General features: G+C 39.7%; 1 long non-coding RNA gene across 1 annotated transcript; it reads left to right on the top strand.

Annotated features, from left to right (window-relative positions):
- Positions 1–374: 374 nt before the first annotated feature.
- On the top strand, positions 375–6883 carry LOC135327331 (uncharacterized). Its single transcript, XR_010387443.1, has 3 exons — positions 375–469; positions 4177–4249; positions 6610–6883. It is a non-coding gene; the product is annotated as an uncharacterized LOC135327331 (long non-coding RNA).
- Positions 6884–14606: the final 7723 nt, after the last annotated feature.

The following is a 14606-nucleotide window of genomic DNA, read 5'->3' as shown; positions in this document are numbered from 1 at the left end:
TTGTCAGTACTGAGGATTTTGGTGTATTTTGCTACTGCAGAAATCAAAAAAGCTGCTAGCGTGGCTTCATTGAGGTTTCTTTGAATGTCAGGTGTTCAGGTGGTTCTCCCAATTTTTTTCAGTAAAAATTACCTCGCAGAACTTGTAATGACTTATTGCCATAAGTTCATAACCACTCTTGTATCCAAAGCCATGCAGTGTTAGCAGCGGTGACTCGGCTGAAATGGCCCCCATGTGTTTCTGGCGGCAGGGCTCACGTGAAGCTGTGGATTGTGCTTCTTTCACGTGCCCTCCTCTGCAGCAGCAGCAGCAGACCTCCCAGAAGCTTCACTAGCCATGTGATAATGCAGCTCTGTCCCACTCAGATCAGGGCCGTTTCCACCCTCGAGTGCCTGCTGGAGCTCCCTGCTGTCTGCAAAGCACCACTCAGGAGGAAAAGAGATGTTCTCCCCTTCTCTCGCGATAACCTGTGAGTAATGAATCAAACCACATTCAGGGTATCACCTGGCTGTGAATTATCTCTGTGTGTTTTCTGACTGATGTTAATGTGGTTGATAATAGCCTTATCCTCAACTCTTTGCACTGTGCTGTCTTAGCATGAGGTTGCTCTTTTCAGTGGTAATTACCCTATAGAGCCTTTTTCCTGCTCAATGCAAATGCCAGTCTGAGGTCCGTGTTTCCTTCTGACAGCACAAATTACATGTGAACTGTTCCCTGCACTTGTTGTAGTCACTCGGGACTGGGAGGGTGAGGGTCTTGGTGGCGCCGAAATCAGAAGAGCTTTGACATTGATTTCATTTAGGCCAGGACTGCGATCCGACAGCCCTGCTTTTGGTAGAGGGGATCACGATGTGTGCAAAAAAATTAGCTGGAGGGCTATCATTCCTGTTTCTCCAAAGGAGCTTCTTACTCCTCCGTTCTACAAAGGAGAATGAGACCCGAAAAGTAGGACAGGGCATCCTTTCACTCAAGGCAATTCCTAGGACTCCTCACAGAAGAGCAGTGGCTACAAACAAGCAAAACTCATCCTGAATTCATTTTGCAGTGATCTGGAGGGTGTGGTTGAACTTTTCTGAGTGGGGCCTGCACCCAGGAGCTGACCCTGAGACAACACTAATTACTGTGAGGAAGAGTGAGAGAACACGTGCGTAGAGACCCCAAAGAGCACTTCGGAGAGCTTTGTATTTCTCGGAGATTTAATGTATTATAATCTGATTCGGCACAAGCCAGTCAGGGAATAAAAGAGAAATGCAGAAAGACTAATGATTTGAAGCACAGGGGAAAGTGGAAAGAAAACAGCACTTTTAAGTGCATTTTTTCCTTTTTATGCAAGATCTGACTGGGGCCAGGCAAGAGAGCAAAAAGCTTCTGTGAGTTGACGCAAAAGTAAAACAGTACTTTAAAGAGGTGTTATTTTCTCCTTAGAGTCTTCTTTTGATTTTTAATATCTCTGAGGCTTGTCAGGGAGAAAACAGAAAAAGACATTAGATACCGAGTCTTCAGCAAAGCTCAGGGACTTGAGACATCAACAAAAGGAAAAAAATACAGCAAGAAAAAGTTAATGACATTACCCGAAGTGCTGCTCCCAAAACCAGGGCTGTGAAACATCAATCAACCAGGAGCAAGCTCATCCATCGGCTGTAGAAGTTGCTCATGTTAGCTGGAAATGTGCTCTAGGCTGATCCCAGTATACCCCAAAATTTCTAGTTGAATTATTTCAGCTGGATACAGAAGGAAAGTAAGTAGGGAAGAAGCCCTACACCAGAATGGAGCTGTCACCTCCGTTAGCTCCAGGAACTGGTAGCCGTCTGAGCCGGGAGTATGCACAACTTAGATTTGCTTTTTAAAACCAGCTTTCTTACTGGCTGATGGGCCTGTGGCCTACATCCAAGTCTCTGTTTCTGAATGCTGGATGTAGGTATCAAGGCACACTCTGGCTCTACCAGATGTTATAAAGGATGCGCTTTTTGTTCAGTAGGTCTGTAGCTGAAGAGTCCTGAAGCCACTTCAGCTCAGCAGCCAAGAATCTGAGCTTATTTTTCACTCAAGGTTAACTTGATTTGATTATCTGAGTCTGTTTTAACTACATAAAGGACATGACTACAGTTTTATAGTGTATCTGTCTGCTTCCTGACAGTTCTGTGCATTTGTGACACTTGCCTGCCTTCCACTGGTTTCAACCAGAAGAAAATAAGGTTAATGGTAAAGATGTTATAAAAAATAGAGCCTGAAGTAAATTTTTCTGAAAGCCAATTAGAGACCTGAAAAACAGATAGATGTTTCAGGCCAACCTGAAGCTTATCAAGTTGAAATTTTGTTTGTTCCAAAAAAAGCATAGATACTGAACTGACTTAGAAACACTGAGGAGGTGCTGTTAGAGAGATGTGCAATTAGCTAGACCCTCTACTGAGAGAGTCTCTGAGCCTGCAAGAAGCCCGCAGAACATGATGGCCGCAACAGGACATAGTGAGAGTGGTGGCGCCTCAGTTCTCTGGGACCCCGACCATGGAGAAAGTTGGCACTCTTAGGCAGCACCACAAACTCCATTTGAAAGCAGCCAGTGACCAGTACAGAGCACTTAAAAGTCAGATAGCTATTTTCAGAATCATTTGGAGTCTTCCAGTGGTTTGTGAAGAATAGGCTGCACTACTCTAGCCTAGAGATTGCAAAGAAGTGGGCTCCCTAAGCAGCGTAGGCCTTGACTTGAATCAAGCATGGGAAAATGGGCTTTTGTAATTATGGATGGAATTCATTGTGATAAAACATAAAAGCAGCTTGCATTTGTAGGTTAAAAGTCACCAGAGCAAGTTGTGAATTGGCCTATATTTATTGCCTGATTTAGGATAAGGAAGTGACTGCCACGAAAAGAATGCACAAAGAATATGTTGAGAGCCTACTAGCTATTTTTAAGCAGTTGATTTCTGCTGAGTGTGAATCCTATGTCCATTACTTAATCTGCAAGATTACCACCGTTCTTCTCAGTGAGGACTCCCACACATATCCTGTTTTTCACATTTCTGCAAGAACATCTGCTTGTGGTTCCTCCAGCGGAATTTGAAAATACAGAAGTCACTCGTGACGGGGGTTTTTCCACCATGACCTAAAACCTTAAGACTGCCCATTCCAGGAGAAAATTGAATGACTTTGACCATCCAGAACCCTTGGGTTTATCTGCTGGAACTTAAAGTTCTGAAGGTGGAAATGGAGTCAGAATAAGTGAGAAATGACCTGTTGCTAATACAAAAGAAAAGCGAGGACATTTGAGACATCATCAAAAATATGCTGTCTTTTTTGGGCAGATTCTTCAGAGGGAGAAAACATGAAAGATGATGCTCCAGCCCACCCAGTCTGTTACTGCTGTAGAAGTCCTGCTTGGATTCTGATTTCTGCTTATGTCTCTGCTGCTTACTGTCCATTACTCACAGATGTGTGAATTAAGAATCTCAAGGAATGAAGCCAAAGTTTCAATGCCTTTTTTTTTTCCTGAAGAAATGTCTGTGTTTTCCTTTAAAATGTGAACATATATGCATGGGAAGGAGAAACTAGGATTACAAACAGTTCTCAGAAGAGAGCAGCAATCCTCCTCCTCCACACCTGTCCATCAGCTCTAGCTAGGGAGATGATTTAGGGTCGAAAAGCATCATTGTCCCAAAGCCATTATTGTATATGATTGATGTAAACCTCACTTCTCTGTTACATCTGTGGAAGAATAGAGTTCACCCTCTCTAGACCACCCACTTTAGGGAAAAAAATGCACTCCACACTCCTGCATTCAGCAAGGAATCTAAGAGTATTTGTGTCTCCAATCTGACTGCTAGGCTGAACAATACTGGCAAAAGAAAGAGGTGGCCTCAGCGCATGTGTCTAAATCAGGAGTTTTCAAATTTTGATTTACAGCCATCCTCTGCTGCAAGAGAAGTTGCTTCAGGATCCTATGAAGCTCTAAAGAAATAAAGAATGTTCAAGACCAGGAGCTTTTCTTTTACATAGTGTGTAATTTTGGGGGGGAAAAAAAAGATTTTTCAATCTCCAAACTTCATGCAGCTATTTATATATTGTTTTCAATGTGGATAGAACTTCTCATTGAAACTAGAAAGACAGTCTCTTTCACCCAGAATAATAGCTCGAGATATTCATTTGATTCAGTGACTTGAGTCTCACTCTTTTATGTTGAAGGTACATGTCTGAAACTGCAGGTGACTGGTTATTCTCAAGCGGATAATCTCCTTCCTCTCCTGTGGTATCTCAGGTAACAGTTCTCCAGTAAATTTCTGAATATTTTGAAATGGATTAATTATCACAGATGAAAGCTTTTACAAAGCATGGGTTGGTTCTGCTGTGGAAGAAGGACCCCCATCTTTTTTTCTGTATTTACCTAATCCCAAAATGTTTGGTGGGGTGACTAAACTGTTCTCCCCCAGCTCTTGTTTTGATAGTTTGAAATCTATTTGCAGTCTTCAGAGTGATAACCTGTTTTCCTGAGGATTTGCATTAACCATAAGAGTGTAACAAGAACCAGTGGCTGAGAGTGAAAGGCAGGTGTATTCAATTTAGAAGTGAGGCATGTATTTGTAAGAGTGCAGGTGACTGTCAGAGACCTTCACAGACAGAGATGACTTTCTTAAATCTTGATATCTTCTGGCTAAGCACCTAGCAGGAAGATACACTTTAGTCAACATGATATGGGAGTAATAATGCAAAATTCTTTGATTTGTAATAGCTGGAAGATGGGATCAGAAATATTGGTATCCCTCAGTCTTGCCTATAGATAGTTCTTCATATATGGCAGTGAAGGGGCAGGGACTTGCAGCTGATGCCCTGCACCTTTGATCTGTGAATGTCTGTCTGAGACTGTGGGGACATGTCTGCACTTCTTCATGTGCATCACCTGGACTGTGTGCCTGCATGCACACCAAGCAACAGCAGAGCAGCTGTGCACCACAGGACTAGATGAACACTCACCTTAAAATCTATGCAATGATACAAGTACAAGGTTTGTACTGCCCAGGTAGATGTTGAACTGATTTTCTTTTCTCTGTGCCTTTCCTCTATATTGTACCATAGAGAATTTCTTATCTGGATGATAAGGAAATATAAACAGGACATAAAATCAGGAGGAAATTCTTGGTTTTAAGATGACAGCTTTTTCCTCTGATCCCATTCATAAATGTATTAAGGAAAGAGTTAACCTACACTGAAAATACTGCAAGGGACAGGTACTTGTGGAACCTATCCCATGTTTAAGAAGCCAGGGGTAATTAGGGCAGTTAGTTTTTAATTATCACTGATGTCAGTCCTTGCAAGGCCCCCCAGCCTGGTTAATGGTCATCACCATATTGCTGAGTCAGCAAAACCACCATGCTTGCTCTGAGAAGTGGCTCCTGCTTGGCTGAGGTTGGTGCTTTTTACTGGGTGTGCTAAACTCCTCTCTGAATCCAGAATAATTAAAAGAGAGAGTAATCTGTAGCCTTAATTGTTCTTGCAAAAATGCACCTTCCAGATTTTTTGAGATGAAGTTTTTGTTACCTCCTGTCCTCTGGCTTGGTAGCAGTTTAATGAAAGGCTGCATATTTTTCTGTTAGCAGCTCAACCACTTAAGTTCCTTCAGAGCTCTCAGATGTATGCCATCTGGTCATGGTGACTTGTTGCTCTTTAATTTGTGAATTTGTTCCAGCACTTCCAGTTTTGACACCTCAATCTCTGACAGAGTCTCATCTTTATTACTTGAAAAGGATAGCTCAGAGGGCTGTCTCTCTCTCTCTCTCTCTCTCTTACATGCATCTTCTTGTAGCTTCAGTTTCCTTAATACAATTTTAATTTAAAGCAGACTTTATAGCTTTTCCCAAATATGCCACCTCTCCACCTCCTACCCTTCCTACAACATTTTATTGTGCTATATTCTTATTAAATGAAAATACATTTGAAAACCTGTAGAACCTGTGCAGGCAGGTAACCAACACCTTTTTATACCTTATAAAGAGTCTTAAAGTGAGTTCAGAGAAATATTTGGTCTATTACATCCACCAAAGGAATATTATTAGTTCTTTAAAAAACAGGGAGTTGGATAGCTTATTTAAACACAACTAGAATGTCTCTTTGTGGTCCAATGTTATTTGTTTATGTATCGTAAATATTTATTATTTACACTATTTGCATTTTGAGGTTTTCAGGGAAGTTGAGTCTCCATTGTAATAAGCATTCTACAGGCACACAGTTAGAGGCAGTTCCTCTATTTTAGAATTTACAAATGAGAAGACAAATGGCTAAGAACAGACAACATGCAAGAAGTTGTCAAAGACAAAGTTCTTAATAGTTACATTTTAAATGGATTTTTTAATATATATATACACAATGTCCTCTACCCTGCAGTATTTCTCAGGACTTTTACCCCCAGCTCGCTTCATCAGGATTTCTTAGGATGTTTTATGTCTATCCTTTCCCCACTGCCGGAAGATGCAACAGCAAAAGTCTTGGCAGCGTAGGATGAGAGCCCATGCCAGCTGTTTTGTCTTCTTCCTGGGAGAGTGAAATGGTTTTCGAGAGATGTCCTTGCTCATGGTGGTCAGGGCAGGGGGTTCACATGGCTTCTCTGTTCTTTCTCACCCACAGAGTACTGGTGGCATGATGACTGTATTGCCGTAGCAGCGGAGGCCACTGCAGAAAAATGTCCTTTGCCTTCAAAGCATAGCACTGTGGGAGGTCGCAAGGGGATGGCTGTTCTGGTGCCCCTCACTGTACTTCCAAACAGCAGGAACTTTTTGCAAACCTCTGAAATGGGTTGGCTGGAAGGAACAATTATGGATGGGCATGAATGTGGGCAGTAGCTTGAACCTTCTCTTCATTTCTTTATTAAATCTGGGGAATAACAGAAGCACACTCCTCTCCTGACAAAGTGTGAGGGTCTCTAGTGATATTTATGTCACTGGAAAGGCATATAATATGTACACTGTGATTTAATTTTATCTTAATGAAACAATATACATATAAAACTATCCATTAAATATAAAACAGTGAAGTAATTTGCAAATTTTCCTACGGCATAATAAATTAAGCATGGAGAGCACTAAGGAATGCAATTTGCAGTCATTTATAATGCAGTGTTTTATGTTAATAATTCAAAATCACATGCTATTTGGAGACACTTCTAATTAATGTATTTATGAAATTGTGAACTGTGACTGTTTTGGTTTCATTTAGCTAAACATTTCAACAGAACGCGCTTGCTGTTGTTTTATGTTTGCTTAATGGCACCAGCAAGCATCAAACGTACAACTGGGGAAAGTTGGGGGTGGTATCTATCATGGCTTTTTCTATGGGTATGTGTTTTTGTCTGTATACTGTGTACATGCATGTGATTTCACTCCTGATCTCACTGAGGGAAAGTAAGTTCTGCAATAATTTGAGGAGGAAATAAGTTAAGGAAAATTTTATGGATGAATAGTTAATTGCAAGAAAAGTTCAGTACCTTCCTAAAGAATCTCTAAAATATTCAGTACTTTTCAAATAGCAGATCTGTATACTCTGACATTTCTCCTGACTGGTTAATTGTGACTGATACAGCTCATAAATTTATATTCATATTTTTATTTGGATATTATTCAGCTTTAACATCAGACTAAGTATTTGTCATGCTGCTTCTTTATCAGAATGCTATGAAGAATGCCATGATTCCCTAGAAGTTTCTGAAAGGAGAGTTGTAGAGTTTTTTGGGCATTGTGATAATTTTAAATGCATTTTAACAAAAAAGATACATATCAGAATTTTTAGTGAATTATTACAAATCAAGGCCCTGATCCTGAAAATGGCTTGAAAGGAATGGGCTTCTAGGTACATGCAGAACCAGATGCTAACAGTAGCTCTGCAGAGGAAAGTGAAGGGGAAACTCTTTAAATAATTCTCTATGAACAATCTGCTTCATATAGTAAAGCAATAAAAGAAAGGAAAGAAAACCTGAAGTTCCTCAAACCCACAGTAAAGAGGTCTAAGTCACTACATGTCACATAGAGTTCTGAGAATTCACCTGGCGGCTAGATCCAAATCAGCATGTCTACTAGCAATTTCAAAGTTAATTTGCAGACCAGTAGCTCCATGTTAAATGTTTTATTTCACCACTGTGCTTTCTGTATCATTGCTGTTCTTCTTCTTTCTTGCTTGTGTTTTTGCCTTTTCTTTTTCCTTTTTTTTTTTTTCTTTTTTTCTTTTTCCTCTCAATGCTTGGGACAATATGTATATGGGTGGAAAAATATTTTAAAAGTTCTCATGGCCTTTAGCTGTGGTCTTGGAAATCAACCAATGTAATCATTAGACTGAAAATTAAAGCTGGATTTTGACCACTTCGTGTGATTTATATTTTAAACAATGCAGCAAGTGTTATGATTTAGGAGGCAATATGGGTGCCTAGAACCTAGCTCCCTATTACTTTACATCATTTGAATTGCTCTATCGAGTATTTTTATTTCCTTAGTATCAAATAACAAATATTGGCAACACATTAGATTAGCTGAGCGATGATCTTTTAGATCATACTTTAATAACCTACTTCTTTCTAAAATGAAAAACATACCCCTTCTTATCCATATGCATTCAGAATAAGAAGTCCCATATATTTATATGTTTGTCTGCTTCTGCTTCTAATCTCAGACTAAACTGAAACTGCCAGGAATTAGTGAAAATAAAGATTCATATTTGGGTCATATTTTAGGTGAGTTATTTTATTTGAATGTCTTTTCTCATTTCACTGTTAAGTAGAACTGGGCTTTCACTAAATGAGATGGATTTGGGGGAGATTTCATAAACCAGGCTTAAATTTCTGGGTGAAAATTTTTATCCTAGATCTATGCTCTTTCAGAACATTTATCATTTTAAAAAGGGCTTAATACTTATCACAAGGACCGAAGATAATGGCGATGTCTGTGGTACAATAGCACAGGATTCAAGGCGATGCAGTGTACTGCGAAACATATTATGAGACATGAAGCATATGGAATAGATGTTCTGTGGACTTTTCTGAACTAATCAGCTATCACCTGTTTGCCAGCAACCATGGTGGTCTGGATACAATGATCCAGCTTTATTTCAAGCGTTATGCTCCCAGGTTTATGTCTGAATCTGAATTTTGTGGCTTGTGCCCACCTCTGAAATTAATTTATGGTAACACAGAAATAAAGTGGCTTTGCTGGTTTTTTTTTGTTTTTTTTTTTTCCTTCCACTTCGAGCACCGCATTTTTCACTTCACTGTAAGGCATGGTGGCTGCTTACAGCTTTTGTTTCAGCCTTGTGGTATTTTGGAGTTCAAAAGATTATGGAAGGCTTGTTTGAAAAATCCTTTCTCCAGTGGTGGGAAAATGACAAAACTTGGGAATGTGTGCACTGTTCTTTTTTCTTCTAATTCTTTTGGCATGATTTATAAGGCTAGACCTCCAGCTACTTCTGCTTAAAAGCTGTTTGTTAAAGGTACTCTAAAGCAAACAAACAAAAAAGAAACATAGATTCTGGATGTCCTGTCCAAAGTGATATTACCATTTTTGGTAGTAAGTTTTTTTGGAAACTGTGATTTTCTTTTCTAACATATACATTCTAACCAATGTTAGGGACCTACAATGAGGATGTAGTTTCCTATTGAATTTCATTGGTTGATCTGAAAATTCAGCAGGGAAGCTATCGTTCCTCGATGTTCTAAATTGCCTTAAAGGACTTTTATTAGATGATTTGTTTAGAACTCATTAGTATTTCTGTAGAAACAGTATTCTCTTTCTAGAGATCCCTGTTGCTTTACTTCCATTTCAACTGGATAAGATTTTTCAAAATGGAAGTCTGTTTTTTAAAAAACCTTGAATGATACCAAACATAAGGGTTTGAAGGCCACCAGAGAAAGATGGAAAAACAAAAGAAGACTTGAAGAGCTACTTACAAAGGAAGAAATGCCATATTTCTATTCCTTTTTTAATGGACATTTATTATCCTGTGTTCTGTGGATAAATACACCTATGTATCTAACTGTAAATTGCTACTGATTAAGGTAAATACACCATTTTAAGTCCTTTGCTTTATTAGCAAAGTGTTTCGAACAAACACTTTATCTGAAAGTCCTTTCCCCTCCTTTTGCCCCCACTATTTTTTGGATGGTAAGAGGACATGTCCATCCTCATTTCTGGTTCCACCCAGAACTGTAATGCTGATAGGCAAGATATTCAGGAGAAAGGATGAATGCATAAGCATACTCCAGAGATGGAGTATGTGGAGAAAGAGTACAAAATACTGCAAATCTTCCTGATGGGAACAGAGCACTCCCTGTTAGAGGAAAAAAGGACTGATTTTGGGAAAAGGTAGGCTGTGGGGCTCCGAACCAGATGGAGACTGGAAAAGAAGCAAAATCTCTCAGCTTCTTCAGCTATAGGAACTCATAAAAACCCTGTGTAAGGGAAAAAGTTTAGGGGATTTTGGTACCTTTCTACCACAAAAGGATAAATTAACCAACCAGTAAAAGGAAATCCAGTACCTGCCACAAAGGCAGCACACTAAGAGGTAAAGGATTTTGCCATAGAGCTTAATACCGCGCCTACTGAGTTTCCTGGGAATTGAATTGAGCCTTTTCAAGTCAGAGCAAAAGAAGTTTTCCAAGCTGTTCTGAATATTTGTATTGCCATGAAGAAAGCTACTGGGCAAGGTATAAACAAACAAACAGAAAAACTGAGATACAGTAATTACCAGCAGTTTATGAAGTTGTCTAGCAGCAGGCAACAACAAATATCCACACATACTCTGCTGAATCATTAAGCATCCATTTCAGCCATGTTTGTGACCCCCATTGCATCTGCTTGTCACACACATTGTGCAAATGAGTTTACTAGTCCAAATGCTTTGGGAAAATGGATTTCAAGTTCCACTTTTCTAATATTCTGAGGAAGAGAAGAGAAGAGAAGAAATATGAGAAGGAGTTTTATGGGCCAGATTTTTGGAGATAAATCCCCATAAGCCACGATGAAGATGATGGGACCTGGGAGTGCACAGGCCTATGATCACTGCTATCAAGGATCACAAGAAGAACTTAGTAGGACCCACCTTAAGTAGGTCGATCATTTGAATAGAAACTCTTGAACTAAATAATGTTTTCCAAACATCATTTAGTTACCAGAGCACTTTAGAAAACAATGGTATCTTTAAGACCATTAAGCAAACTGAAAAATAGGGAAAAATAAAGGAACAGTTACTTGCTCTGGATTATTTCCTCAGCTCTTTCCCCATCGCTTGGTTAAATAAAACCTGGAGTAGCTGTTTTTTAAAACTGCCCTCTCCCTATTTCCTTCCCCTGGATTTCCTGCTACTACAGTGTAACTACAGGGAGCACGCTGGGAATTAATATCAGCGCTTCCAAGACTTGCAGTTCGAGGGGTGGTGGGGGAAGGCTTCTTGTGACTGTGCGTCATCAGTAGCGCAGAGGGTTAACAACGGCCAGAGACACAAGTGAGATAATGGAATAATCTTGGGCAATCCAAATGTACTGGGAGAAACCAGGCTGGACAAAAACCCCCAACTTTCCTCTCTCCAGGGCATTTACACTGCCAAGCAATTTATTTTACATCCATCTATGATGCGAGTATGTTGTGAAATGTAACTCACTTGCTAAATATTGTTTTGATGTGTTGTTCCGGACGCAGAGAAAGAGAAATGGACTGCATTCAATCTCTATTAAAGCAGAGAAATGTCTTACACAGAATTTATTTTCAGAAGCTTTGCGTTAACTTCATTTTCTTATTAGCTGAAATTGCTAGTGAGACAGTTTTAGTACTGCTGCTAAATGCGTTCATGGAAAAAATGTGTCTGTCTGTCTGTACTCAATGAATTGCCTATTGTTGTGTCAGCTCAGACAGAACAGATCTTTACTGTGGGATTCAAGGATCTGGGATTAAGTCCTAGTGATAATTCATGTGGGAAAAAAACGTTATAGAATTATAGAAAGGCAGCTGTGCAAAAGATAGCATGAAAGTGTCACAGGTAATTAGAGTTGCAGGAAAACAGGAATTTGTAACCTGCAAAAAGTTCTGATCTTTTAATGTTCGTGACTTTTGAAAATTGAGTAAAAAAAATCGGGATACTGACTTTTTTTTAAATCAAAAGTCCAAAAGAATTAGCTTGGAAATACACTTCTGAGGCATTTTTTTATCTCATAATGAAACACTGAGAGAGAGAAATTAAATTGATCCAAAACATACTGGTTTAGACTGGTTCACCAGAAAAATGTGTTACCCAACATGGTACACTGAAGTTGAAGTTCAGGAGCATTAGGCTCCCATTTTTTCCACAAGTGCCTAATTCCTTATTTGAACTGCATCTCTGATAATGCATCTGTAGGGATATGGTTCCCATGGCAAACCCTCCCACTGAAGGAAGATATTTCATGGCATCATGGGATGCATGGGCCCATATGAGGCTATGTACCGCTAAAAGGAAATTTGCTTTAGGCTGGAAATGCCTCAAAGTAGATGTCTTAGGTCAGTTCAGCAGTCTAAGGAATTCTGATTTGGAACAAGTTCATGCAACAGAAAGTCTTTAATGCTGATATTTGTGACAGAAAAAATTAAGAATATTCTGACAAAAATAAGAAAAAAATTGATCTGGAAAATTTCAGCCTTGTGGAAACTGCATTTTTCACAGGAAAGTAATTTGGAGGAAGGGTTACTGAGCAGCTGTCTTGATAGCCTTCAGGATGGTAATCCATAACTTCCAGGAACCTGACAGTGCAGCTTTAATACTCCTGTGGATAGTCTTTTTATCATTCTCCTGCATGGATCATGTGTTGCACAGGAAGGAAAGCTGTATCTTTAAAGGAGCACTTGTCTGAAAAAACTGAGGGGTATGTGTAGAGAACCTGGGCATTATACAGATTGTAAGATGGACTGCACTATTTAGGCTCCAAAAGCTTCAGAGGTAGATCCTATCTTATCTTGTAGCCTTACCTCTATCACCTCCTTCTTAAAGGTCGAGCATGAAATATAACTATCAGACTGGGTTGAATCAGCCTTGATGGGCCATACAGATATATGTTACTGATTTCGGGTCAACCCAGTTCTATAGGGAGTACATCACTGGATTGTTCCCATTTCATGAAAGTCTGAAGAATCTGGGGTGATGTTAATTTGGAGGGTGGGAAAGGTTGTCTCAGCTGTAGCCTATCAAAGACAAACCTGCCATATTTTGTGCCACTTTTCAGAGTGAGCTAGGAAGCCAAGAACTATGTGGGATGCAGATACTCAACTGCCTCTGAAGGAAACGTTGGGATTGATCAAGCTGTTGGATTGATGTGTATGGAAAGTTTGATCTGGGGCTGCCCGGGTGAATTTGTTTACCCAAGCCAGTGCCTTTCAACAGCTCTACATTAATACCATTTTTATCTGCATTCTGTAGAAACATAGTGTATAAGACCATGTTCTGTCTGTATATCTGTCTCTGCATCCCTGTCCCCAGTAACTTTTGCTGTTTTATCCAGATTTGACATAGGGATAGAGGTCTCACCAGTAAGAAAATTCCTAATATTGTAAAACTGATGGGTACACAGAATAAGAAAGCCAAAAGAAAGGCTGTGTAATGAGCTCATATCTTGCTAGGGACTGGAGATACCCTTCTCCACCTTCTCTCTGAATCTGTGCTAGAGAGATGGAGACTGGAGAGTTTATAAAAATGCCCCAGTTTTGCAAGAAGCTTACAGGCACTCCTCATTCTTCCGCATAGAAATCAATCGACATCACAAATAACCCATTTGGAATCAGATTTCTTTTGCTTTGGTTGATTTTTAATGTGATATTTATAGTTATTTGCCAGCTTGTTTGCTGGATGTGAGTTATCAAACATGGAGCTAACAAAAACATGATAGCTCTGGACATGCATGGCGGCTCATTTACAAGATTATGCTGTTGCTGTTCACTCAGTATTACCTTCACTTGCCCATTCTTTACTTAACCCTGCCTTTAGAAGCAGGATCAAGAGCAGAAGCAGCTGCTGCCAGGAAAGGAAATTGTGGGAGTCAGAGGGACACATGTGAGGGAGTGCAAAGACACAGGCTTTCACTGTTCATGGCCTTGGCTTCTGGTATATCCCATGGTCAGCATAACTACTTCTAGAACTCGAAAGCTCTGGGGCCAAATTGTGCATCCCATTTAGGGTTCTGGAAATGGAAAAACCTGCTCTGCTTAATGAACTCGGTGAATTTTTACTTACCATTACGGCAGCCGTATGTGAAAAAAATACTTCTAGGAATGATCTTACCCTTTAAAAAAAGACCTAATCCTCCATAGCCATTAAAGGGACACGGGCCAGTACTTGTTTCATCGTCCTCTCTGCTCTCCAGCATTTCATACACTCTTGAAAGCATTTTGTTCAGTGTTCATTTCTGATGAAACGTTGCCCTTATTTTTACCATTCTGTAGGTATGACTCTTCTTCTCATGAGTTACATGAAACCATGTTTTAGCTTGGTGTAGTTTCTTCTCCAACCACCTCTTATCCAAGAAAAAGACCTTTTTAGGTGACTGTTGCTGTTTCTGTTAGATATGCAGTACCATCACCAGATGTATGTAAAACATTCTGGAAACCTTATTGAGGGAAGGAAAA

The sequence above is a fragment of the Dromaius novaehollandiae genome, chromosome 2 (assembly GCF_036370855.1).
Source record: "Dromaius novaehollandiae isolate bDroNov1 chromosome 2, bDroNov1.hap1, whole genome shotgun sequence".
Classification (NCBI taxonomy): domain Eukaryota; kingdom Metazoa; phylum Chordata; class Aves; order Casuariiformes; family Dromaiidae; genus Dromaius; species Dromaius novaehollandiae.
Note: the sequence above shows the minus strand (reverse complement) of the source record. Positions and strands in the feature narration are given on the sequence as shown.